The 27,939-nt window shown below is 37.6% G+C and overlaps 1 protein-coding gene and 1 long non-coding RNA gene across 9 annotated transcripts in view; one reads left to right on the forward strand and one right to left on the reverse strand.

The window, feature by feature from the left end:
- LOC106875408 (serine/threonine-protein kinase PAK 1) overlaps window positions 1-27,939 on the reverse strand; it is a 190,346-nt gene that overhangs the window by 125,076 nt on the left and 37,331 nt on the right. The window contains exon 1 of one of the 7 annotated variants that reach the window (XM_089337809.1): window positions 17,312-17,388. The exons of 5 other annotated variants lie outside the window; for them this stretch is intronic. The gene's annotated coding sequence lies outside the window, so the exon portion shown is untranslated. Of the gene's footprint in view, window positions 1-17,311; window positions 17,389-27,939 lie in introns of those variants that run through there. One more of the 7 variants, XM_014923523.3, reaches the window with a different exon arrangement.
- Window positions 1-27,939, forward strand: part of LOC106875410 (uncharacterized) — a 113,011-nt gene that overhangs the window by 65,127 nt on the left and 19,945 nt on the right. The window contains exons 2-3 of one of the 2 annotated variants that reach the window (XR_008266170.2): window positions 4,701-4,962; window positions 5,798-5,965. This is a non-coding gene — a long non-coding RNA (uncharacterized LOC106875410). Of the gene's footprint in view, window positions 1-4,700; window positions 4,963-5,797; window positions 6,045-27,939 lie in introns of those variants that run through there. The other variant, XR_001410117.3, reaches the window with a different exon arrangement.

The following is a 27,939-nucleotide window of genomic DNA, read 5'->3' on the forward strand; positions in this document are numbered from 1 at the left end:
AGGTTGGTAAGTAAAAGGTGAGTGCTGAAAGCTGGAAGACTAAAACCAAAAAAATGTTTTGTCATTGTGTTTGTGTACCTATTTGAAGAATTGTCATAAAGAAGATAAAAGATGAGTGGTTTATAAAACAAAGTATTCTGTTATTGAATGGCGAAAAATTCTAACATGCTTGCCAAAATGACTTGTAATGGACATATAACAATAAAGATTACTGGTAAAAAAAATATTTGTTGAGGTTCTTGAAATTTGTTTGTGGGAAGAGAAAGCAAAAAATGAATAAAATATAGATTAGAGATCTAATTTAACAAGTTTGTGGCCATTACAACAGTTAGCAATATATGTACAAAAAAGTTGAGTTGAAAGAAAGGATTTTAATACTTCAAAAGGTGTTTTAGTAGCATCAAAAGATCGAGTTTGTAGAGAGAAAAAGAACAAAGACATAAGCGGTAAACAGAGTTGCTTTTTCAGAAATGATGAAGTATGTGAACACAAGAGAAAAATACAAGTACATACAAGCATTGCAAGTTGTTTGATAACAGCTAAACCATTTAGTATGACATAGTGTCTCATGTGCATAACATCTTATGTTGAAAAAACTTTGAGAAACTGAGATTATCTATGCAAATAGCAGACAAAAACTCCCTCTCAAAGGGTTTTAAATCTATGACCAAAGAAGATAACTACAGGTGATTGAAGTTTTTGGAATATAAAGTGCTATAGATGGGAGTAAAACTTATCTTTAAAGCTAACCAGTGAAAAATAACAGACACGTTTCAGTCTTATTTGGCAAGACTGAGAGTGATATATAATATTCATTAGTTTACTTAACATTCATTATTTCCCCCCATATAATCATGGATTTGGTCAGAGAGAGATATTTAGTGACACCAGCATACATATATAAATTAAATACACACCCTCTATCTATCTAGCTAGCTATCTATCCATCCAACCAACCAACATGCTTTCACACAGATTTCAGCTACCAGATTTTGCCCCAACTGCATTGGCCAACCTAACACTTTGTTAGAAGGCACTTGCCTAAGGTGCAGCATAATGGGATCAAATCCAGAACTACATAGCTGCAAAGCGAACTCCTTAACCATCATCCATGCTTATTTAAGACTGGCTGTTATAACCAGATACCTGCTTTTCAAGTAGGGCGATTCCTTTATCCCACAAGTCTTCCCAAAGCACAGAGCAAACTGTCACAAGGATAAGAAGCAAGGCCAGCATAAGCACCACTTATCTCAAACGATACAAGCAGCATGGGATATAAACATCTGTGCATATTCAGACATACATATGGAGTGGGGTGCAAAAGGCCAGGCAGACCAACAAGAGACTGAGAAATAGAGGAAATACTGTGATGCTGGTTAGGAATATCAAAAGCTGCCAACCTCATAAAAGGGATATTTGAAATACAGTTCCATTCAAGTTATTTTGGTAAATTCATTGCAAAATGAAGAGGAATTCAACAACTGATCACAAACTGGGTCTCTTCTTCTTTGATTATCACTCATCCCATTTGTGTTAAGAGTTTCAATCAACTTAACTAATCAATGAACGAGTACTTCTAAGACACTCCTACTTAGAAATTTTAATGACATTTTCTTGAAGAATGCAAAATATATTGGGAAATGTAACATTTGATGAATTCAGACAAGACAACAGTCTTCTTGGTTTGTTTAATTTCAGTTAAAAACCAACATTTACAGACTGGTTTTAGGCAATGACCCTTCTATTTCATATACTTAGTGACATCCTACCTTATATTTCCTATGTAACATTCATTATCCTATGTATAGGCAGTGACACTCTATTCTACATATTTTCTATGGCATCTACACTATCTGCACCCCCCACTGGCACTCTACCTTATGCATCACCTGTGGCACCTACTCTACGTATCATCTGTGGTATGCATCACCTGTGACACCCTAGGAATCATCTGTAACACTGACCCTATGCATCACTTGTGACACCTAACCTAGGTATCATCTGTGGCACCGATCCACTGTACCTCCAGTGGATTTCTGACCAATTGAAAATTACTTCTTTGAGTCAATAGAAGAGCTCCTACATGTCAATCGACCTGCTAGAAATAGCAGCCAAATCTCCCTCATATTACACCCAACCAACTTAAAATAAAAATGATACATTGAATACTACTGCAGCCTGAGACACACAATTTTAACAAAAAACAAAACAAAAAAAGAAAAGAAAAGAAAAGCAGATATGATCATGACTGGAATATGGCTGTTCAAAAGGTCTCCTCAATCAGAACTGCCCTGGGACTAAACAACATAAACAACAAAGCAAGCAATCAGTTATTGAGATGAGAACAACAGATTGCATGACATGTCTTGGAAATAACATTTAAAACAGTCAAACTTCCTGTGTAATTTATCCAGAATTCAATTACAATCGTTTTCACTTTAATTAAGAAAACTGATGAAGCTCACAGACTGTGACAAGTGATACTGGCTGACATTCCAAACACTGATAGCTATTGATACCTGCTCAATGTATAACTATGGAAACTAAAACAACAACACCCCCTCCTTTATGTAATTTAATAGGTTCCCACCTCCTTACCCACATACAACTTCGTTCATTGTTTTATTTCTCCCAACTGAATTATGTCCATCCATACTAGGGTTTTTGTTGTTCTTTAGCCAGCAGCATAGCTCAGTTGGGCATGGAGCTGGCTACCTTGCGTGACTCTTTTATGGAGGTGACACCATTGGGCTTGCTACGTATGCCTATATAGGCATGTTGGGGCCTGGAGGTGAGGGAAAACTCAAGGGCAGCCCTCAGAGGCACACCCTCTAGCTACACCACTATCTTTAACCCAGGGCTGCCTCATCTGATCCACCAAGCTCATCTGATCAAAGACATGACCATCTTGTCACTTTTTTAATGACAGTGTTTATCCCAGACAACATTATTTAATGTATCTTTCCTTGATTGTTATTTCCACGAAGACGAGCAACAGTGAAGAGGCTGTCACATTGGCTCAATATTCAGGTTTTTATGCAACAGTTTATGTCGATAACAACAATATGGTTAAGTAAGGCTTAGCAGACCTGATTGAAGCAGGGCTTCAGACAAAATGTTTTTTTGATAGTTGTTTTGACACATTACATTCTGCGTTCAAATCTCACCAAAACCAACTTAGTTTTCCATCCTTCCAGAGTCAATGAAATAAAGCACCAGATATAATCAACTAATGTTCTTCCCTGAAAATTGTTGGCTTTGTGCCTAAATTATTATTATTAGCAGCAGAATGATAGAAACAGCTGTGATGGACAAAATGCAAGGAATTGTTATTATTATTATTTCCCCGATTCAAAACTGATATCAAAAATAAAGAAAGAGGCAGAGCTGAATAAATGTTTTATCAACCAACCAAACTCTATCACAGTTCTTCTAACCTATATAGAGAACACTCCCTAAAGTGATTTCCTGATTATGGAATGGTTGAAGAGCTTGTCTTATCTTATGCCTGGTGTTTGTCATCTTTCTTTCAGCAAGAAAGTAGGAATTAAATAAATAACACACCAGGAGGAGGCCCTGAGAAGACCAGTTCCAATGAAAATAAATAACATTTTGGTGAGACATTCTCTTTCTGGCATGCTGAAGCTGGGGTTGGAAGAAAGGAGGCAGTTCTATAATTGTTTATTAATTTTAACCATAAAAACTAACAGTAAAAATACTTACTATATATATATACAGGGACTGAAATGTAACATGAAGCTCAGAGCAAGAATTAAATAAATATATAAAAAGTATAATAATTTGTTCTCATTTTTGGTATAAGGCCAGTAACTTTGAAGGGAAGGGCAATTTGATTACATTGATCCCCCCCCCCCCAATACTTGACAGGTACTTTATTATAACAACCCTGCAAAGATGAAAGACAAAGTAGATTTTGGTGGAATTTAAACTCAGGAACAAAAAGAGCTGAACGAAATACTGCTAAGCATTTTGTCCAACACACTAAGGATGCTACCAGATTGTTGCCTTAAATATAATAATAATAATAATAATCCTTTCTACTATAGGCACAAGGTCTGAAATTGGGGGAGGGGGCTAGTCGATTACATCAACCTCAGTAATTCACTGGTACTTAATTTATTGACCCCGAAAAGATGAAAGGCAAAGTCAACCCCAGAGGAATTTGAACTCAGAACATAAGGACAGATGAAATACCACTGAGCATTTCGACCAGCATGTTAACGATTCTGCCAGCTTACCACCTTAATAATAATAATGATGATGATGATGATGATAATAATAACAATGGCTTGAAATTTTGCCACCAGGGCAGCAATTTTGAGGGAGGGGATGAGTCGATTACATCGATCCCGGTGTTCAACTGGTACTTACTTTATCAATCCTAGAAGGATGAAAGGCAAAGTTAACCTTGGCAGAATTTCAACTGAAGCCATAGTGATGGGCGAAATGCCACAAAGCGCTTTGCCTGGTGTGGTAACAAGTCTGCCAGCTCACTGCCTTAATAATAATAATGATGATGATGATGATGATTTTTTTTTATTTGCCATCAGGGTAACAGATAAGGAGGATGATACAAAGACAGGCATAAAGTGAGAAAATTTATGCGGAATCAAGTGAGTTTAAAAGAATGATGATGGTGGTAATAATAATAATAATAATATTTTTCTTATCTTTTTAAGGGCAGAAAGTAGGATGATGAGTTGTTGAGAAAAAAATAATTCCCTAAAGCCTTCAAGGTGCTGCCCCTGCATGGCCACAATCAAATGACTGAAATAAGTGAAAGATAAAAGATGCTATCAATGAGAGAAAGATGTCAGATAATGCTACAGAAAGTAGAAACAACTGTTGGTTGTAAAGACGACAAAGGACTTAGTGATTCTTAAGCAACAGGCCTGTCACCCAGTTGTTTCCCAACTGGTTTTATTTCCACAGTAATTCAAGGTGATTTTACACAGTTTTATTAAAATATAGCTCATTTATGAAATATGTAAGAATAATCTAATTTAGTCATGACATATTTTTATCATTATAGCAATATCAGATGAATTGGAGCAGTAAATAGTTTTAATTAAATAGAAAAGACAGAAAAGAACATGGAGCAAGAAGAAAGAGAAAAACAAGATATTATTTAGTTGAAATGCAATTTAGATTAGTATGGTGTCATTCAAAAGTTATTTCCCTACTGTAGAGGAATGGAGGGAGGGAGGGAGGGATAGAAAGAGAGTGAGAGAGAGGAGTGTGTGTGTGTGTGTGTGTGTTAAAGAATCACTGCTGTTATCTAAGAAAGAACTTACTGTTGATTGATAGTTAACTGATATAAGTAAATCTAAACCCTTAGCACCTAGCACCATCATTAAGTAACAACAATCTTAAGCCATATTATCAATCACCGTCACCACCTCCACCATCATTGAGGTCATTAAACTGTTTCATAACAGATTCAGATAACAATCTTAATCCATTCTTATGCAAGCATAATTGCCTCCCATAAGCTTAGATAGCAACTACACCAAACAATTATTACATAGAAAGCACTCATAAACACCACCACATGTACAACTAAATCTGTTAATCTCACTTAATTAGTGTGACCTAATCTACTTTAAACAATCAAGGCTTCTGGTTCATAAACAGCTAAAATAAACACAACTAAACTTCAACATGCTGCTTATAAACAGAAGTGCTGCCAGAACTGTATGGAAATATTTTCAAAACCATTTCTTTAAAATACAATCCTTGTATTCTATTCTTTTTTTTTCTTTTATCTGTCAAATAGGTGCAGGTATGACTGTGATAAGAAGCTTGCTTCCCAATGACGATGGTTCCGGGTTCAGTCCCACTGCATGGAATCTTGAGCAAGTGTCTTATACAATAGCCTTGGACCAACCAAAGCCTTGTGAGTGGATTTGGGAGATGGAAACTGAAAGAAGCCCACCATATATGTGTGAGTGTGTTTGTCTATAAAAATTATGTGCAATAAATTGGTTATACTTCTACAATAAATAAAATATTAAAACAACTTTTTTAATACAATTCCTAAAATTATTTAGTTATAAAAATTTAAAACAAAAACAACATATGAACAATTATTTTAATACTTTAGCTATCTTGCCTCTAGATGTCACTTAAAAATATCTTCATTGTATATGAGGTTACTTTACAATGTCACACTAGCCATCACACCTGTACATCATGTAACTTTAGCCATCCTGCAACTGCACCATGTGACTTCAGCTATCTTAACCACTACACAATGTGATTTTTAGCTATTTTATTTGTACACAATATCATCTCAGCCATACTATACATGTATACAGTCTCCTTGGCCATTCTCTGTCTGTAAACTCAGCCATTCTATGTCTGTAAGCTGTCACTTTAACTATCTTGTCTCAACATTAGCCATGTATCTCTACATTACATTTTAGCTATTTTATTTCCACACAATATCACCTTAGCCATACTCTATCTCTATGCTGTCAACTTAGCTATCCTGTTTCAACATTGGCCATGTGTATCTACATTACATCTCAATAATCTTCCTCGCCATAATGCCACCTTAGCCAGTCCTCCTCTACATGACATCATGTTGGCCAACCATAGCTATTCTATCTCAGACTGTGACCTATGCTCAACTAACATGTAGCCTTTAAAAAACAAAGTGAGAAGAAAGAACAGCACAACTCGTCCCACCTCCACTATATCCTCAAACCGATCATGTTTATTATTACCACTACCACCCACACATCACATAGAAAACACCCCAGCTGTCAAACTTGCTCAACAGCTTATCAAAAACTTATTTATCCAACACCTTTATTTCCCCTGCCACCACAAACATAACCTGAAAGTTATGTTATTTTAATTTTGATAATAAACGTTAATAATAAACCTCATTTAATAGTCCTTAATTCTCTCTTTCTCTAGTCATGAAATAAAAACCATCAAATTTTCCTACTTCCTTTTGCTATATTCTCAACCAGTAAGTTCACATCCTACATTCTTTCTCTCTTCATGTGCCAAGTATAAGCAATCACAGACATTCATGCCTTCTTGTCCCCACCACACACAAGTTTGTGGGCTGGCTGATCTTTAGTAAACCAGCTACTAAGTCCATCTTCTATCCTCTCTCACTGTTTTTACCGGAACAACTTCTTCCTTTCAGCCTCCACTCCCTGCTTCCATCTTCTCTTCTCATACAATGTCCTTCTTGTCCTTAAGCTTCTTGTCTCTTTTATGTTGTTGGGAGGCCTTGTGTTGGTCTTTGCTTGTCTTAAAGACTTCAATGTTTGTCACTCTACCTGCAAAGGACATCATTAGCATGCTGTTGTGATGTGGTTCCTTAGAAGAAAATCTACTTTACAAACCCCTTTGTTGGACATCAACTCCTGAAGATTAGGTTTCAAAATCTAACAATAAACAGAAAAATGTGTATGCATGCACATGTATGCATACACATACACACACACTGAAGGAACCTCTCTACATGACTGCACTTGACCTACTAAAAGTAGCAAACAATTTTCCTTTAAATTAAGTCTTATAGGTGGGTTAGTAACAAAACACACACCACACACTGCAATGACATAAATATGACAGCTTGTGTTCCAACTTATACCATTTCTTTTGATAACTCTTGCAAATCTCTAGATACTGGCAGTTGATTTTACTATCAAATAATGTTCACATGTTATTGCCAGGAATGTTACACAAGAAAATGCACAGACCCAATCCTTGATACCTATTTACAACTTCTGACCCATGATAACTGGGAATAAATGAATATAAAATTAAAAACAAAAAACAATATATAAATAAATTGAATAAATTCAATGAGCTTTGAATAATATGGGCTTGTGGACTGAGACTGTTGACTTAAAGTTTACCAGAGATAGCTTTGTGCATTCTGGTAACATCTGACTGATATGGGCTTGTTACCTTAAAGTTTTCTAAAGTATCTGACCAAGACACCTTATCCCTATAGCTTTGTAATATTTTGAACTCCCTCTTCTTCACTTTAATTCATGACTCAGTGAAAGAAAAACGATAAGATCCCTAATAATTTAGTTATTGATTAGAATTTAAAATCTCTATTTATGTTCTCATGGAAAACATTTTACAAATAGAATCAATACATGATGTTGAGTGAGAGAAAGAGAAAGAAAAGAGAGTGTAAAACTTACAAGTCCTTAGTAACAGAAAATGTGTTGCTAAGGACCAGTGCTTGTCAGGTCATGATTGTGTAATAGTATGGAGTGGTGTGGTTTACTTGAAAATAAACAGATTAACTCTAAGAAATCTCCACACCTACCACCATAATCCTCTCCTCCTTAGCTGTGGTGTCAATCAAAGAGTGGAACCTCACAATAGGTGAAAGCTGCTTGCTTTACTAAATAGCAAACTTGTAAGGCATTAATGTGGCTACTTCCAGTTTGTTGGTGTGAAACGGTAGAAGGTTCAATGTCATTAAGAAAGCTGGTCTACCATGAGTAACATAGTCAGGAAAGAGGATGACCTGGTACCTTATTGCTAACAGCTAGGTGGGCTGAACAATGCTTATACATTCAATGTAAAATAACAACTAGATTATTTTAGATTGATTTATGACATCTTGTTCAGTAATTTTGTCAAAACCCTGCCTGAGTCAGTCCACTTGAGCTTTTCATTTCCTCCTCTCTTGCTAAATAAACAAAAACACAATGAGTCATTGCTGTAATTGTATCAAACCAACCCCACAATGAACATACAGATACTGGAATGCTAGTTCAGGTCACAGTTCATGTTTGATCTTGTGTTCCAACCATATATACCTATCTCTGTTACAGAGGTTTTAAAGACAGTTCAGTGTTTGCTGGGAAGTTTTTTTTTTTTCTCTTTTATCTTTTACTTGTTTCAGTCATTAGATTGTGGCCAAGCTGGAGCACTGCTTAGAAGAATTTTTAGTCAAATGAATCAACCCCAGTACTTATTTTTTAAAGTTTTATATTTATTCTTTTGTTCTCTTTTGCTGAACCACTTAGTTACAAGGATGCAAACACACTAACATCGGTTATCAAGTAGTGGTGGCGGACAAACACACATGACAGGCTTCATACAGTTTCCATCTACGAAATCCACTTACAAGGCTTTGGTCAACGTAAGGCTATAGTAGAAGACACTTGCCCAAGGTGCCATGCAGAGGGACTGATCCCGGAACCATGTGGTTGGGAAGCAAGCTTCTTCCCATACAGCCACGCCTGGATACAATAGTGAGTAGGTGAAACCAATTATACAGAAACTCTTGACAACTCGTGTAAAAACAATATAAGGTGCAAAGATTAGGAAGAGATCCATTACAGTGACTGAATGTTCCTCTCAAAAACAAGGCCATACTCCCAGTTAAAATTATTAATTGCTTCACCTTCTATCAAAAAGGTTGTGCAATCAAATTTTGTTAATGTTGGTCAGTAAAAGAACCAATAATCGTAGAAGAACGTGCCTTGCTTAGTAGAAGTGGATACAGAGAGCAAGATTTAAACTCATGAATATGAATTTCATGACAGCACCATAATCATGTATCTACCATATTTTTGGTAACTTGTAGATTAAAATCAAACACTACAACAACAATGAAAAAATAAAAAGGTACTGCTTCATCAAAACCATAATGATATAGTTTAACCTTCCTGAAGCCTCTAAACAGTCAATATGCAAGAAATAGCATATCGTCCTCAAATTACACTCTTAAAAAAAAGATACATTGAACAATGTAGTCATTGGTATAGGAAAAAATGAAGCGGGGGGGGGGGATCATGGCTGGAAATCTTTTATCATAGGTCTACTGGATTAGAGCTGATCTGAGGTAAAATGATATCAAAGTATTTGAAGAACTTACTGAACGAGTCTACAGATTATCTCCCAACCATTATTTAGGAAGGGGAATAACTCTTACAAAACTATTCAAACAACTTAAAATTTGCGATTCTTATGCAAACCACATTGGGTTGGTAATACGTGTAAATAAATATAGACTAATTATTGTGCGAGATCCATATAATTTTCCGTCTTTAAGAGTCACCAGAGCAAATTTTGTCTTTTATCACTTCAGTGAAACAAAGTAGTAGTAATATACTACAATCATTCTAAGCAACACTGAAACTGGCACAAAGCCACAAATGTTTTTGCAGGATAGGGGATATAGATCAGTGGTTCTCAACCGAGGTTCATATGACCCCTAGGGTTCCATATATAAATTTGGAAGAGTAAACGCAAGCAAAATAGTAAACTGAAGATCCACAGTTGTGTTTTAAGGGTCCATGAAAAATTTTGATTTAGAATTTCTTGCAAGAAATAAGTTTCTTTCTCTAATGTTATATACATAGTTTAATGTTTCTGGCCACTGAAACGTGTTCTCCCCAAGAATGCTTGTGCAAACGTACACAAGTTAATGCATGGAAAACAAAATAGGAATTTTGAAATAAGTATCTATAAAACCAGTTTTTAAGCACCGAAAGGCTTTGGGGGTCCACCAGAATGAAATAGTAATGAAAGGGGTCCGTAGATAAAAATTGGCTGAGAACTACTGGTCTAGATGATTAGATGAACCCTACCACTTGACTTCAACCCCAAAGAATACTGAAAAACAAAGTGAACGACAACTGGATTTGAACTCAGAATGTAACAGGCCATAGCTGAAAAGCACGAAGTATTTTATTCTATGCTCTACCGATTCTGCCAATCCAGTAATATACAAAGATTTACCAATGTGAAAAACAAGGCAGAGAGCTGGCAGGATGTTTAGAGTACAAGAGAGTTCAAATCTTGCCATGGTCAACTTTGTCTTTCATCCTAACTGGATCATAATAAAGTACCAGTCAAGTACTGGAGTCAATAGTACTAAACTACCACCCCCCACCCCACTCACATTGTGCCTAAATCAAAAGCCATTATTACCATCATCATTATCATTATTGTGGCGACGTTCTGAGTTCAAATTCTGCTGAAGTCAACTTTGCCTTTCATTCTTTCAGGGTCGATAAATTAAGTACCAGTTGTGTGCTGGGTCGATCTAATCGACTAGGCCCCGTCCCCAAAAATTTCGGGCCTTGTGTCTAGAGTAGAAAAGAATATTATTGTGGCGAGCCGGCACATCATCATCATCATTATCATCATCATCATCATAGTGGCAAGCTGGTAGAATTGTTAGCATGCTGGGAAAAATGATGCTAGGCATTTTGTCCATTTTTATGTTCTGTGTTCAAATTCTGCTAAGATCAACTTAACCTTTCATCCTTTTGGGGTTGATAAAATAAGCACCAGTTGAGCACTGGGGTCAACATAATAGACTTACGCCGAAATTACTGTGCCAAAATTTGGAACCAACATTATTATTATTGAAGAATTTTGTAGGTCTGAGATACATCAATTCAACAAACCAAATCAATCATCCAGCTTGGATTTCCATTTGGAATCAAATTTCACTTGTGTTGACAAATTTTAATTTCCCTTTAGAAAAAACATAAAAATCATAATTCCTATTCTTATAATCAACACCACCATCACTCCACCTTTTCCCTAAATATTTATGATCTTATCAAAACATTAAAGCAATATAACTACTTGAACACAGAAAAAGAAAAAAAAAAAACTTGACCAATGTAGGTGCTGGCATGGGTGTATGGTTAAGAAGCTTGCTTTGCAGCCAGGTGGTTTGGGGTTCAATCTTACTGCATGGCATCCTAGGCAAGTGTCTTCTACTTATAACCCCAGACCATCCAATGCTTTCTGAGATAATCTGATAGACAGAATCTGTATGGAAGCCCATTGCGCATAAATATGTGTTTGTGTGTGTGTGTGTCTTTATGTTTGCCTCCAACTACCACTTGACAATTAGTTTGTGTTGGTTTGTTTATGTCGTCATAATGGTTCAGCACAAGAAGCCAATTGAAAAAGAACCAAGGGCTGATTTATTTGACTAAACCCTTCAAGACCGTGCCCCAGCACGGCTGCAGTCCAATGACTGAAACAAGAAAAAAGATAAAGGAAAAGTATGATTTCTCTGACCCCTTATCCACCTTGTGTCTTCAACTATAGCCTCGGGCAGACCAAAGTCTTGCAAGTGGATTTGGTAGACGGAAACGGAAAGAAGCCCGTCGTATATATATATATATATATATATATATATATATATATGTATGTGTGTGTATATGTTTGTGTGTCTGTGTTTGTCCCCCCAACATCGCTTGACAACCGATGCTGGTGTGTTTACGTCCCCGTAACTTAGTGGTTCAGCAAAAGAGACCGATAGAATAAGTACTAGGCTTACAAAGAATAAGTCCTGGGGTCGATTTGCTCGACTAAAGGCGGTGCTCCAGCACGGCCGCAGTCAAATGACTGAAACAAGTAAAAGAGTAGAGTAATATATATATATATATATACAATTAAACCTTGGGAGAGGCATTATGCCGGTAATAAACACACGCACTGGTTCAGTCCTTTATTAATTTATATAGTTTTTTGTTAAATTATTTCATTGCACTCTTGCAATCTCTTCAGTAACTTGTCTCTCCACTTCCATTTATTTTGAATATATGATCTGGCGTTGTTTTGGCGTTGTTTCGAAACTGTTTGGTATGAGCATGTGAGTGTGTGCAAGTTCGTATGTGTGCACACTCATATGTGTGCACGCACTTATGTGTTCGTGCTTATATGTAAGTATGTGCGTCCATATGTGTGTTTGTAACAATTTCGTTTATATCAGATCAGATAGAGACTTTTTAATTAATTTATTTACGTTCATATTCCGCATCATATGTGTGAACAACACATGCAACCATGGGCAATTGTAAGGCCCTCATCTACGTGTATTTGGTGTTTAAAATTGGTTGCGTTTCAGTTATGAGGACCGACTCCTGTATTTGTCGCAACGATGCGTCACCGGGGTGTCTAGACAGGATTTCTATGTTAATTCTGTTCAGTACACCACCATGTTGTTCTTTGGCATGCTGGTAGAGCACCGAGGTTTGTTTTTGATTATTATAGTCCCTCCAATGTTCGTTTACACGCTCAGCCAAACTTTTGGCGTTTCTCTTCTTTGAGGTCGAAGCCTTTGCGACGATATCGCTGTTCTTGTTGCTGGTGGCAACGGTGTCGGCGTTCACGCGTACACCTGCACCTGTTCCTGACATACTTCTTCTCCCCACCTTCCCCTTCCCTCCTTTGTGAAGTCGTGGTGAAGGGAGTGTAAAAAATGAATGTCGCCAAGATTCGTTGCTATGGAGACCGGCCTTCGTTCTGAGATCGTCTGCGAATGGCTTCGAGACGCCGAGTCTCAAAAACGACCAGAAATGGCCAAGAAAAGCCGAAGGTAATTTTAGATAATATCGGTAAATTCGCCACAAAGGGCAGGTTTCCCGTGCAAACAAATTACACAACTTTGACATACAAAAATATAATCCCCAAAACAACTCTTTAAGGCAATAAAAAGGGTTTAAAACTGTAAATGTTTGACCCGAGCTCAAAAACGAAATAAAAAAATTTGTGCAAAATAACTGGGAACGAATTGGAAAGAAAAGAGAAAAATGCACGCGCTGGCGAACGGGAGTGGGGTGGGGAGAGGACTCGGAACGTTCACATCGTCAGTCCATGGCCTCTGAACTAGAAATGTTTGACCTGAGCTCAAAAACGAAATAAAAAATTAGTGTAAAACAACTTTGCTGGGAAAAAAACAAACAAAAACAAAAAATGCGCGCTCGCGCATATCTCTGTGTGTATGTGTGTCTTTGTATGTGTGTTTGCCCCCACCCCACCATCACTTGACAATCGATGTTGATGTGTTGAGGTCCCTGTAACTTAGCAATCTATCTATCTATCTATCTGTCTGTCTGTCCACCTATCTATCTTTCTATCTACCTATTTACCTGTCTGTCTGTCTGTCTATCTAAAAACAGATGTTCCTACTTCGCCAGTTCAAATCCATCACCAGCCACAATCGCTGCACCTCAACAATTTCTGCTGTGTGTGTGTGTGTGTGTGTGTGTGTGTGTGTGTTGGGGGTTGCCATGCACAGCAAATAGCAACAGTTTTTTTTTTATTATTAGAAACAATAAAAGACTTAAGAAATGCCTTGATGTTCAGAGATCAAATCCTGCCGAGGTCAACATTACCTTTTAACATTTTGAGGGTCACCAAAATAATATACCAGACTGCTAGGAAGTGGGGGAAGGGGTTGATTTAAACAACTAACTCCAATTTTATGTATCTGGCCCTGTGCCTAACTTAGACATATATGTGTGTGGGTATGTGTGTAAATAAATGTATATATGTGCATGTGTATATATATATATATATATATATATATATATATATGTATATATATATATATGTATATATATGTGTATATATATATATATGTATATATATATATATGTATATATATATATATGTATATATATGTGTATATATATATATATATATATATATATATATATATACATATATACATATGCATACATCTTTGTGTGCGTGTGTGTGTGTATATATTTGTGTATATGTATGTTTGCATCTCTATATATGTGTATGTGTTGGTGTGTATGTATCATTATCCTCATCATCATCATTTAATGCCCACTTTTCATGCTGGCATGGGTTGGACGGTTTGGCTGAGGACTGGCGAGGCAGGAGGCTGCACCAGGCTCCAATCTGACCTGGCATGGTTTCTACAGCTGGATGCCTTTACTAATACGACGGGCTTTTTTCAGTTTCCATCTACCAAATACACTCACATGGCTTTGGTTGGCCTGAAGCTATAGTAGAAGACATTTACCCAAGATGTCACGTTGTTGGACTGAACCCGGAACCATGTGGTTGAGAAGCAAGCTCCTTACCACACAGCTACACAAAAATTTTCAGGATGTATGTATGTAGGTATGTTTATGAGTGTGTTTATGTGTATGTATGCGTGGTATATAAATGTGTGTGTGTGTGTGTGTGTGTGTGCATGTGTGTGCGTAAGTACCTGTAGCCTCCCCTTCTCCATCGCCGCCTTCTATACAGCTAGAAGAGGGAAACGTATGTCTGCCTTTACTTCGTTATCTTATGTGGTTGGGCTCTCTAGAAAATGGAAGGAGAAAAGACTTCATTACTACACGGGCATGGTAGAGGACTGTCTCCTGTAGACAGCTATCCATTATTGACCCTATTGTTCACCATTTTGAGCGTGGCCATTGCCAGTACCGCCTGACTGGCATTTGTGCGGGTGACACGTAAAAGCATCCACTACACTCTCTGAGTGGTTGGCATTAGGAAGGGCATCCAGCTGTAGAAACTCTGCCAAATCAGATTGGAGCCTGGTGTTGCCATCCGGTTTCACCAGTCCTCAGTCAAATCGTCCAACCCATGCTAGCATGGAAAGCGGACGTTAAACGATGATGATGATGATGATGATGGTGATATTTATCCAGGAACTATTTGAATGTTTTGAGATCTTTTTCTTCTCTTAGAGCAGGGCAAGTTGAGATGAAATAGTTCTCAATGTGATGCAACATTATTTTTGATGGATGGCACGGATAGGCCAAGCCTCGGATGAATTTTGAAGTTGATGCCAACATCATTTAGGCAATACTGTTTGGAATGTGTTCCACATCATAAAAATGATATAGTGCTTGCAGTGGTGTTGGAGGGAATAAAGTTTGAGTTTCTTGTGACAGTCCCAATAATCATGACTTGTCATGTCTGTTTTGCTTTTGTGAGCAATCTCTGGGGTACTTCAAATTTTTACAATATTTTGTTTCATGTAGGGAGACCAGAGCAGTCAATATTCAAGGTGAGGACAGGTGAAGGTGGACAAGAGAAGGATAATGGTGGGAGCGTCTCTAGGCTGAAAAGTCCTGAGGATTCAGATACACGGAAGTGTAAGTTGTTGTCGGCAACATGTATCTTTTATCTTTTACTTGTTTCAGTCATTAGACTGTGGCCATGCCGGAGCACCGCCTTGGTGAATTTTTTCAGTACAATGAATCAACCCCAGTATGTATTCTTTAAGCCTAGTTACTGTATTGGTCTATTTTGCCAAACCGCTAAGTTACAGTGATGTAAGCACACTAACATCGGTTGTCAAGTGGTGGTGGTGATGAGACACACACACACACACACACACACACACACACACACAACAGGCTTCTTTCAGTTCCCGTCTACCAAATCCACTCAAAAGGTTTTGGTCGGCCCGAAGCCGCAGTAGAAGACAGTTGCCCAAGATGACACGCAGTGGGATTGAACCCGGAACCATGTGGTTGGGAAGCAAGTTTCTTATCACATTCCATACAATGTTTATGCTGCACCAGCACACTGGTCTGTCCTTGGCTCCAGGGATATATAAATACATCAGTTTTTCTATAGGTTTAAAACCTCTCGCTCACACTTGCCCGTCTGGAGACATGGGTCGTGAATAGTGAGTCCCTTAATGATCCTTCTCACAACACAACATAGTTGAGAGAGGGGGGGGGGAGAAAAGTGGAGGTGAGGTATGTTATATATTGTAAATATTTAAATACACATACAAATAACTTGTAAACGCAGATGCAAATACCGAACAACATATAAAACATGTAAACATAGACACAAAGACAAAAAAAAAGAGGCAAACATTGACAAGTAACTAATAGCATAAAAATATGCAAATAGTCCACCAAAAGCGAATTTTAAAATACAGGCATAGACTTCGTAAACACAAATACACGTGTCTCTAGATATACACAAACACAATAACAGTATCTCTCTCTCTCTCTCTCTCTCTCTCTCTCTCTCTCTCTCTGCATACCCTATACACACACATTTAGCGACAGAAGCAGTATTAATACACACACAAAATTACTCATCGTTGTTGTTTACAATAGTTAACTGTCATATTGTAAGGTAGAGTGCAGGAAGGAAGTGGGAGATTATTACAGGAACATAAGGTGGAAGAAAGAGATGGTGAGAGAAAGTGAGAAGGGGAGGTGACATAGATGAGAGAGAGAGAGAGAGAGAGAGAGAGAGAGAGAGAGAGAGAGAGAAAGAACACAGACAAGTGAGGGTGTACGAAAGAACAAAGACCGTGTGGTAAGAGAATGAAGTAAGGAGAGATGTAGAGAGAGAGAGAGAGAGAGAGAGAGAGAGAGAGAGAGAGAGAGAGAGAGAGAGAGAGAGAGAGAGAGATGTAGAGAAAGCAAAGGTAGTATGGGGGGGAGGAGAGGGAGCACGATAAAACAGATGTTTTCGAACACAAAAGAATCTCAACTTTATAAACAAGCTGAAATGACATACTGTATCTCACCTATGTATTACACAGTGGATTGAAAAACTTCGATTCATTGAGATTATCCATGCAATTATTAGACAAATTCTCCCTCATAAGTGTTTAAAAATTAAGAACACCAACCAAGAGAGATAACTCCAACGTAAAGGGGGGGGGGATGACTCACGTCTGAGTCATTTTTCAGATTTCAATACGTGCCAAACAGAGCTGCTACATGGTCGCTCCGCTTGTTAGAAATAGCAGTCAGATTTACCTGAAATAACACCCTACAGCTTGAAATAAAGGAAGGACACATCAGACAAGATAATCCTTGATAATTATAAAAAGAACGGATATCGACGACCAGGATGACTCTAATCCCACTGGAGCAGGATTGACCTGGAGCTGAACAACAACAAAAACGATTCTCTTTCAGTGACAATGAAGTTTCAGTTTATTTCATGGAACTGATCGGATTTCACAAAGCAGACGATGGATGGATGGATGTGTTTCTTTATTGGCCACACAGGGCTGAACACAGAGGGGACAAAATACAAAGTAGAGCTTTTCTTTTTGGGAAGGAACGAAAAAAAAGTGGGAGTAGAATTTCGATAGATAGATAGATAGATAGAGAGGGAGGGAGGGAGAGAGAGGGGATGGAGGTACGGAGTGGGCTATTCTAGCAGAAGTAATGTGCCAAGTGGGTTGAATATATAACGCACGCCAGTTATTACATTATTACTAGATACACACATAAAAAAAAAAACATATATATATTGTTCAGTGTGTGATATATGTTTGCAGCAAAGAGAGTAATCCTGCTGCAGGCTGGGCTGCAACTAAACCAGTTGGCAGGAAAACTGAGCCTCTCTATTGAAAGGTGTTTACGTTTGTTAGTGCTGGCATATAACTACATGTGCAGAGAGAAGTGGTTCTACAACTACGCTATGGACACGACAGGAGATGAGAGTGGCAGTGGTGGTAACCATAGACTTTCATCATCGTCGTCGTCGTCGTTTTAACGTCCACTTTACCCAACTAGCATGAGTTGAATAGATATTGTAGGGGCAGATTTTCTATGGCTGGATGCCTTTCTTGTCACTTTACTGTTTCCAAGTAAGGCGATATTTCCCCCATGGTTGGGTATATTTTCATGAAAGATTGGAAACGAAAGACACTGCTTGCATGACAGTGGCACTTGTTTACAACTATGACAGGAAGTTAAGGCAAGGCGACAGTTACATACACACACACATACGCAGACACCATGGTATTCTTTCAGTTTCCATCTCCCAAATCCATTCACAAGGCTTTGGTTGACTCAGGATTATAGTAGAAGACACTAGCCCAAGGTGCCACACAATGGGACTGAACTCAAAACCATGTGGTTGGGAAGTAAACTTTTAAGCACAAAACCATGCCTGCACCTACCATCTTTGTTCAAGCAATAAACATAAAACGTCAAAAGGTAATTAACAGGAGGAAATCAGTGCATTTGTTGTTTAGCTTCATGTCAGCCATGACCGAGCAGACTTATAATCAGGAATTCCATCCATGAACATCCATTTTATGTATCACAGATTATATTTTCCCCTCATCCCTTCATGGGGAAAGCAAATTGATAAAAAAAATTTAAAAATCCATGGTGAATGGTGGATTGTAGAAAACTGTAAGAATGTTGAACTGGATGTCTTGGAGAATTTGTTTCAGATTTTTGCATTCTTTGTTCAAATTCTGCTGTGATTAATTTGGATAGCAGACTGAATCTCCTGCCAAGTTTAATACCACCGCTTGCCACTTTGGGTGCCTTTAGTGGAGTCCTCTCCGTTGCAAGCATTTGGGTCAGGCCTCCAGTTTGAGGATACTTCCCCCACACCACCTCATTCAATCCCATGAACTCTGAGAAGTGTCATGGGCTGCTTCTCTCTTGATTCCTCACCATGCCTTTTCTGTAGCTTTCAACTTGCAACTGTACAAGAAAAACATCAATGGTTTGATTCTCACCAGTATCAGAGAATCCATAAAGGCTATGGCACAGTTCCTACCTCCAGATCAAAAGAAAATCTGTTGCAGTTCTTCAGAGCCATGATGGAAACACACATTTCCACAACCTCTACCAATTACCATCATCATAAGGATGGTAGAATAACGACGGGAGGTGGAGTGGCAGATATAGTAAGGAGCTTAAGACAAAATATCTCACAATTTTTGGTTAGATCCTTCTACACAATGTTTTCAAATTCCACTACAGCTGACTTTGCCTTTCATCTTTCCAGTGGGGTTAATAAAATAAAAACAAGTTAAGTACTAGAGAATTGTGATATGACCTATTACACTCTCCCCTAAAATGTGTGGCCCCTCAGTGATTGTTCTCACGGTGGTGAACGGAAGAACAGGCAGAGCATCAAACAACATGCAGTGGAGCACTGGGAAAGTCACTAGAACTGTAAACATAAAATAACAGTGTTAGGTAGGAGAGGTAGAACAACAAGCAAAATGCCTTGTATTATTTAGTCATCCCTTCCTTTAAATCCTGGCAAGGTTGACTTCAACGTCCATCCTTCCACAGTTGAAAAACTAGATACCATTCAAATACTGAGATTAGAATAATCAACTATTAGCTATCTCTCAAATCTGGGGCCTCTTCATAGTTCCATAGGCATTAAGAGGGTGAGCTGGGAGGTGCATGGTTAGAGTATTTGAGTCACGATTGTCAGGTCATATGTTCAATTCCTGGCAGTGAGTTGAGTCCTTGAGCAAGACACTTTATTTCATGCTGCTCCAGTCCACTCAGCCGGCCAAAATGAACAGTACCTGTAATTCAAAAGGGCCAGCCTTGTTGCATTCTATGTCTCCCCAAGAACTTGTTGCACTGAATCTCCCCGAGAACTACATTAAGGGTACGCGTGTCTGTGGAGTGCTCAGCCACTTGCATGTTAATTTCACAAGCAAGCTGTTCTATTGATCGGATTGACTGGAACACTTGTCGTAAACAATGGAGTAACAATCCAGCCAAGATTGTTACTGCACTGGGCAAAATACTTGGCAGCATTTGTTCTGACTTTACATTTTGAATTCAAATGCTGCTGAGGCCGACTTTGTCCATCCTCTGGGGCCAATAAAATTAGTACCAGTCAAGTACTGGAATCGATATGACTACTTCCTCCACTAAAACTTCAGGCCTTTTAATAGAAAGAATTATTACATTGATATTATATAGAGATTATGATATTGTCATCTCATCCAGAAGTTATCTATAGATCATACTCTCTGACATTCATGTAAATAATGTCAACCAGTATTGAGTTAAAAACAACTTATAAATGCAGGTTGTGTGCAGTGAAATGCACTCATATGCAATTGTATCACAATGCACTTGATGCAGTTCACATTTGAATTAAGAAAAGCAGAATGCATGTTTGAAGGATGGAATCTAGGGATATGCAAATACACTGCTTTTCAAAAATTGATTTTAACAATTCGAAAATTTTTCATAATTGCTATTGCCAGTACTGCAAGAATAATTTTCAAAAGAAATATATAAATAAAACCATCATAGGGCTAAAGATATCAACTGAAATATAAATATATACAAGCTACACAAATATAAAAAAACATATATCTCTGGAGCCATTTTTTAATTAACAGCATAGCCAAAGAAGAAAAAAAATTGCACAAAACTATCTTGTCCGCTTTGTCAAACAAACCTACCAAGCTGATTTTCCCTTTCTAATTGTCATTAGATTCAATGTAAATCAATTATTTAAGATATTATTTAATTGAAATTAAATTCATTTTTGTTGTGGTTGTTTAATATTTGTTTGCCCATCCCACTCTAGAATAAGCTGTTGGGAGAATTGTAACAAACCAAACGTGTTTAATATCACTGAAATAAAAAACAATATTCCACACAAAAGTAAATTAATAAATACAAACACACATACATACATATGAGAAAAGATAATGATAGCAACTGATGACAGTCATAATGATCATAGGCTAATTAATGAGAGAACTAAAACATAATAGCTGATTTTGATTAAATATATATATAGGTAGATAGATGGAGAACAGCAGTTTTGAAGAGGTCACAAAGTGAAAAACTTTACACAAAGTTTTAACTAAGACCTCAACCACATATTGGGAGCCAACCACTAACCCACTCCTACATGCCTGCTCCTAAGTCATGAGATAAAAGAACTTGATATCATCATCATCATTTAATGTCCACTTTTCCATGTTTGCATGGATCAGATGATGTTTATTGAGGCATATTTTCTATGTCTGGATGCTCTTCCTACCACCTGTTTCCAAGCAAGGTAATATTTCCCCATGACCAGACATGTTTTTCATCAAAGATCAGAAATGAACAACATCACTTGTATGATTAAGATGTTTATTTAGAACCATCACATGATGTCAAGGCAAAAATATACACAAACATGCAGACACTCAGACATACGTGTACAACAGGCTTCTTTCAGTTTCTGGTCACTGACAAACTTTAGTCAGCACAAGGCTATTGTAGAAGACACTTGCCCAAGGTGCTGCACCATGCAACTGAACCTGAGACCACATGGTTAGGAAGCAAACTTCTTAACCACACAGTCACATCTGTGCCTGTGAGACATGTAAAATACATGGGGTGTTCTATGAAGAGGTGGTGGCTTATACCTTCGTGAGATAATGAAGAGCAACATACATGACCTTTGTGAGGCCTCTGAGATAGGTTAGAATAAAGGGAGTAAGAAACAACTGGTGCGTTACTGTTGTTGTTTAGTTCCAGGTGAACACAAAACAAGCAGACGTATGACTGAATATGTTCCAGTCCTGGCTATCACATCTTTTTAGGGACATACTGGACAACATAATTTAATGTTTTCCATAATAGGGGTCAATTATATGTAGAACAGTGGTTCTCACCCAGGGTCCATATGGCCCCAGAGGGTTCATATAAAATTTCTGGGGGTCCATGTGATAAAATAGTAAATTGAGGATCCACAATAGTATTTTAAGGGCTCCTGAAAAAATTATGCTTTAAATGTATCTCGTATTGGTATGTATTGCAAGAAACAGCAGGGTTTCTTTCTCTAACATTTTACATAGTATTCAATATTAGAAAATCTGCCTCAATAAATTCTGTCTGATCCCATGCAAGTACATAAAAGTGGATGTTAACCAATGACGATGTTCATGTTGATGATGAAGAATGCTGTTTCGAGGTCACATGTAAAAAAAAAAAACTTAGAATGAAAAACAAGAGTTTCGACTAAACCCCACCCCTGCCCTAAAAGCTCTTACTCACAGACACATGTTTCTGTATCAACCAGCAGCTCAAATTAGTGCTTGCTCCCAACCTCTTGAGGTGAACTATGTCGGATATGGGACATGTTGTGAAACACATGTGGTGCAAATGACAATTTTACTGAAGTTGCCTGGGGACCACATCACAGACTCACAAGTGTGGCGGTGATGGTGATGGCAGTGTTAATATATGAGGTGCTAATGACAAGGTTACGCTGTTGCCAGGCAACCTCATAACATACTCTGGAGTAATGGATGTAATGGGTGGTGGTGATAATGTTAATACATGTGGTGCTAATGACAAAGTTGAGGTCATTGGCTAGCAACTAAATAAGAGACTGCAGGGTGTAGGGGTGATGGTGGTAGTAGTGACACTGTGTAACAGCTGTAACACAATGAATGGTAGTAACCATCTGACAGGGAGGGGCAATAAAATGAAATTCTAGTCATGCCCTTATTTATATGAACAGTTGGAGTACAACACAGGTCCCCCAACCCCTCCAGCCTAAGAGAAGACTCCAGGGAGTTTGAAGTATGACATTTCCATATTTTTCTCTTCTGAAAATAAATCTGTCTGAGAAAACTGGTTGATTTTTATTCAATAGTAGAATTATTAAAAGTATTTTATTGCTTGCTTCACCAACAGAATGGATTTAATATTGAACATGTTCCAAAAAGGTCGCAGCAGCACCAGGATCAGATGTTTTCATGTTCAAGTCTTGAAGAAACTAAATCTTTCCAGAGACCTGTGCTGCTTTAAGCAGTGCCTAGACATTTCTGAGGAATTACTTTTGAATTTCTTTGATTTAACACCTTCCATTCATTATTGGTGATTCATAAAAATGTTAAGAGTACCAAGTTAATTGATTAATGTTACTAACAATACTTTGAAATTAAGTCAAATACTACAGTTATATGTATTTGGATTGGGTCTGTATTCTACATTTCTTTCCATATGAGAATTTAATAAAAGAAAAAAAAGTTAACCATTTGCCCACCCTCTCATATTTTGCAACCACTCTCAATACCCTCTAATATCCGTCATCAATGCCATCTCTCTTGCTAATATCTGTCATCACTAAATACCTCTGATCTTCATCTCAGTCCTGGAACATTTCTCTCTCTCCCACTCTCCAAACCAGCACATCATCTCCCTATTTTCTGATTTATCTACAGGGTTATTCTACTATTGCTGCTCTCCATCCTTCTTGTACTACCACTTGCCACCTCTTCTTGTATGAGCTATTTCTTTGATCCTCTCTCCCAAACCAATGTTTACCATTGACCACATCTCCACCCATTTACATTCACTACATTCACCTCCACCCCACCATCTCTAACTACTTGCCACTCTCCTCTCTCACTCCAATGAACCTATCTACCCACACCTCCCCATATTAGTCTGCAATCTCTCAAACATACACCTTTTTGTATCTGGAGAGCATATTCTGATATATTATCACCAACATCTTTATCTGATTTCCAGCAAATATCACCCCCTCCTATATAATACCAGGTAGCCATGTATTTCTTCTGTAGCAAGATACCTGTCTTTCTACCATACTTGTGCCTCTCGATACCTGGCATAAAGCCACCTCCCCCTCCATTAGTACAGGTCTTTTACTGAAGTCTTCTGTCAATGTTCTTTTGGTTCCTGCATCACATGCATATTCATAAACACAAGGCACTGATTTGCATACGTATATATATATATATATATATATATATATATATATATATATATATATATATATATATATATATATATATATATATATATGCATGCACTCAGTTCTTTTTCTTGCAAGTTACTTGGTGACTTCAATGGTGCCAGTGTCATAAAAAAGAGAACCCAGTACACTCAACGGTTGGTGCTTGAGAAGAGCTTACAGCCACAGAATCACTTCAAAGCAGGCAATGGGGCTCAACACAGTCCTTCAGTTTATTGAATTCTGTTAAACCAGCCAACCCCATGCCAGCATAGAAGATAATATGCTAAATGAAGGTGGTAAAGATCATACAAAGTCCAGTAAACAACTTTCCAAAAGAAAGCTGTTTCTTAAACTTTTGATTGGTCATTTCTTACATGGGAGTGACAGTTGGTCAACAGTTTAACAATGGCAGATGAGGGGGCTTCTATATTTTTACTGCTTGACCCTCTTAAAATACAATCACATGGATTTGGGTTCAGTCACACTGCATGGCACCTCGAGAAAGTGTCTCCTGCTATAACCTTGAGCCAACCTAAGCCTTGTGAGTGGATTTGGTAGACGGAAACTGAAAGGAGCCTGGCGTGTGTGTGTCTTTTTTGGTCCCCACAACCTCTTGACAACTGGTGTTGGTGTGTTTATGTCCCTGTAACATATCAGTTTAGCAAAAGAGGCCAACAGAATAAATACCAGGCTTAAAAAAAAAGTACAGGGATTGGTTCAACAAAAAATTCTCAAAGGTAGTGCCCCAGCTTGGCCACAGTCTAATGACTGAAACAAGTAAAAGATGAAAGATAAAGATTGCATAATGCAGTTCAGAAAACACTAACCAAGACAGGTTAGTACCAGTTTGGACATTTTTGATGATGTCTTTTCTCAATCAGGAATAATCTGAAGCTTAACAGTTACAACAACCAGTGCCCAGGACTGCAAATAGGTACCATTAACAATGGATGTAATATAACTGCTTCATCATATACAGTCCTAGCAGGTATGTGGGTATTTTGAAAATACCTCATGGAGTGATGATTATGCCCTGCATAGTTACAAGCTGCCCTTTGGCAAGGGACATCACCCATTCAACCACCCCGTCAAGGATACAGCAAATTCACAGGACTGTGACATGGCAGATTGTAAAGAGGTAGTGGAAGAGCTCAACTGAGCTGATAACATTGATGCTGAGCAGAGGAATCCTAGAAGATCAATAGTCAGGATCACTAAGTTTTATCAAGAGAGCAACTGCAACACATCCACAGGGTGTCCATGGTTGTGTAATCAGCTAATGAAAGATTCACTTTGACTCAATCTCCCAATTCAAATTCATAATAATGGAATTGGATGGTGGCAAAGAATCATGGGAATCCGTGAACACACATATTGTCCTATGTTCAGCAATATGCTCTAACTCTGAATAAACTCACATCTTTCTTCATCCTTTTGGTACCAATCCACCCTAGACTGTCCCTGGTTCCATGACACAAACTGCCTGTTTTATGGTGATCTAAATTAAAATTCTATGCTAATCTGTTCCAAACACCAGCTTAATAATGACAAAGTTATTTTAGCATACTTCATTATTTTGAAATTTAATTGAAACAAAAGGCAGTATATTTCAAAAGAAATGTAACAAAAGGATTAAGTATATGTCTAAAAAATTGGATCTATATATTTCTCTTGTAACTGGAAAAAACCCCCACTGACTCTATATTCATGTTTTTTCATTTAATCTACTTGGTATTTCACTGTCTGTGAGATCCTTAGCCTCACAGTAACCCTGGATTGAACTGCAGATGACCTAGTTGTCACATATTTTAATTCATGTTCTCTACACACAGTTAGTTTGGTTGCAATATTGAACATTCTTTTAAATGGTTACTGTGACCTCTTTTTGTCTCCACCAGTATTCAAAACACCTACCCCTTACTGCTCTTATTGCTCTCAAGGTTACATCAAATACCACTATTCTATGTTGACAGATGACAGCTCATACCGTTGTCTATGATACACTTCCCTCAACTGCCACATCTATTCATTAATACAAACTTAATACTTACTTTTTCAGGATTTTATTTCTTGAATGCGGTTTGAATATTCATCTATTTTTTTACAAACTAGATTTTCACTTTTGGTACTAATGATCGTTTTGACTGGGTACAAGGCCAACTTGATTTTTTTATTTTACTTGTGTTAGTCATTGGACTGCAGCCATTCTAGAGCACTGCCTTGAAGGGCTTAATAAAAAAAATTGACCCCAGTGCTCATCTTTTTTTAAAGCCTGGTAGTTATTCTATCAGTGTCTTTTATTGAACTGCTAAGTTATGGAGATGTAAATAAACCAGCACCAGTTGCCAAGTGGTGATGGGGGACAAATACAAACACATAGATATATACATATAGTGCACAAGAGGCTTTTTTTCAGTTTCTGTTGACCAAATCCACACACTGGTTGGCTGGGGCTATAGAAGAAGACACTTGCCTAAAGCACCACGCAGTGGAACTGAACCTGGAACCATGTGGGTGGGAAGCAAACTTCTTACAATACAGCCTCACCTGTGTCTTTATGGGGAAAATTAAAATACAAAATCAACCGAAACATGTAACAGGTGCCTTAATTCATTGATTACAGAAAAAATTCATGGCTATAATTCATGGATGACAGATAAAATCAATTTTGAATGAGTTTTGGAATTATGAATAAAGACAACAGAAATCAAATAAACGTTTTTAGTTAGTTATTCAAAGCCATTTCTGTTACCTATTAAAACATTATTAAATTAAGCAATTATTGAATTTAATTAGTTGGAATGGTTAGATTTATAAAGAATATTATTCCTTAACCCTTTCATGACTATATTTCTGCTTATTTATTCCAATCAATATTAGAAAATAACAAAAAATTTTGAAGGATTTAGCTTAATAACTTTGTCCTTTAGACTAACAACTTGCAAGCTTTAGGTTTGAATCCACTTGATGCATTTTATTGTTATTCAGATGGGGCCTGTAATTCTACATATCTCTGGATATTTGACTCGTGTTTTGGACTAGACTATTATGTATAGATCCCAGATATCATTGGAATGTTTCTTTATATAAGACTGGACTCCTCCTATCCAGGGAAAATTTATAACTCATCCAGGAGCTATATACCCATCTTAACAGTGCCTTGGTTCCCCGAGAGACACTGTTGCTAGCTGTTATATAATGTTATATTAAGACATTTCATCCATGTCCATTCTATCTTGTTTCAGGAATAGTTTCTCCACAATCTTATTATTTAAACTGTCCTGTAATTTACAAGGGAGAATGGTACAATCTGAGGGGGATTTGACTATTATTTCCAGCAGTGAAGCAACCACATAAAGCCTCTGACCGTTATGAGGACATTACTGGTGACTCAGCTAACCTTACAATAAAACTATGGAAATGGTAGTGATACTTTGGACAAGGAATATTTCTTACTTGAGCCTGTTAGAGCCACTTACATGGTAGAATGATTAACACTATAAACAGTATTTAGTTGTTAAATAGTTTCTTCAAAAGTTGGAAGAAAGAAAGGAAAAAGAGGAGTAGGGTGAGAGAGAGAGAGAAAGAGGAAGTGAATGCAAGTGAGAAAGAGAGGAAAAAGGAAAAAAGTAAGAACAAATATGAAATGTG

The sequence above is a fragment of the Octopus bimaculoides genome, chromosome 19, assembly GCF_046866305.1.
Source record: "Octopus bimaculoides isolate indiv1 chromosome 19, ASM4686630v1, whole genome shotgun sequence".
Lineage (NCBI taxonomy): Eukaryota > Metazoa > Mollusca > Cephalopoda > Octopoda > Octopodidae > Octopus > Octopus bimaculoides.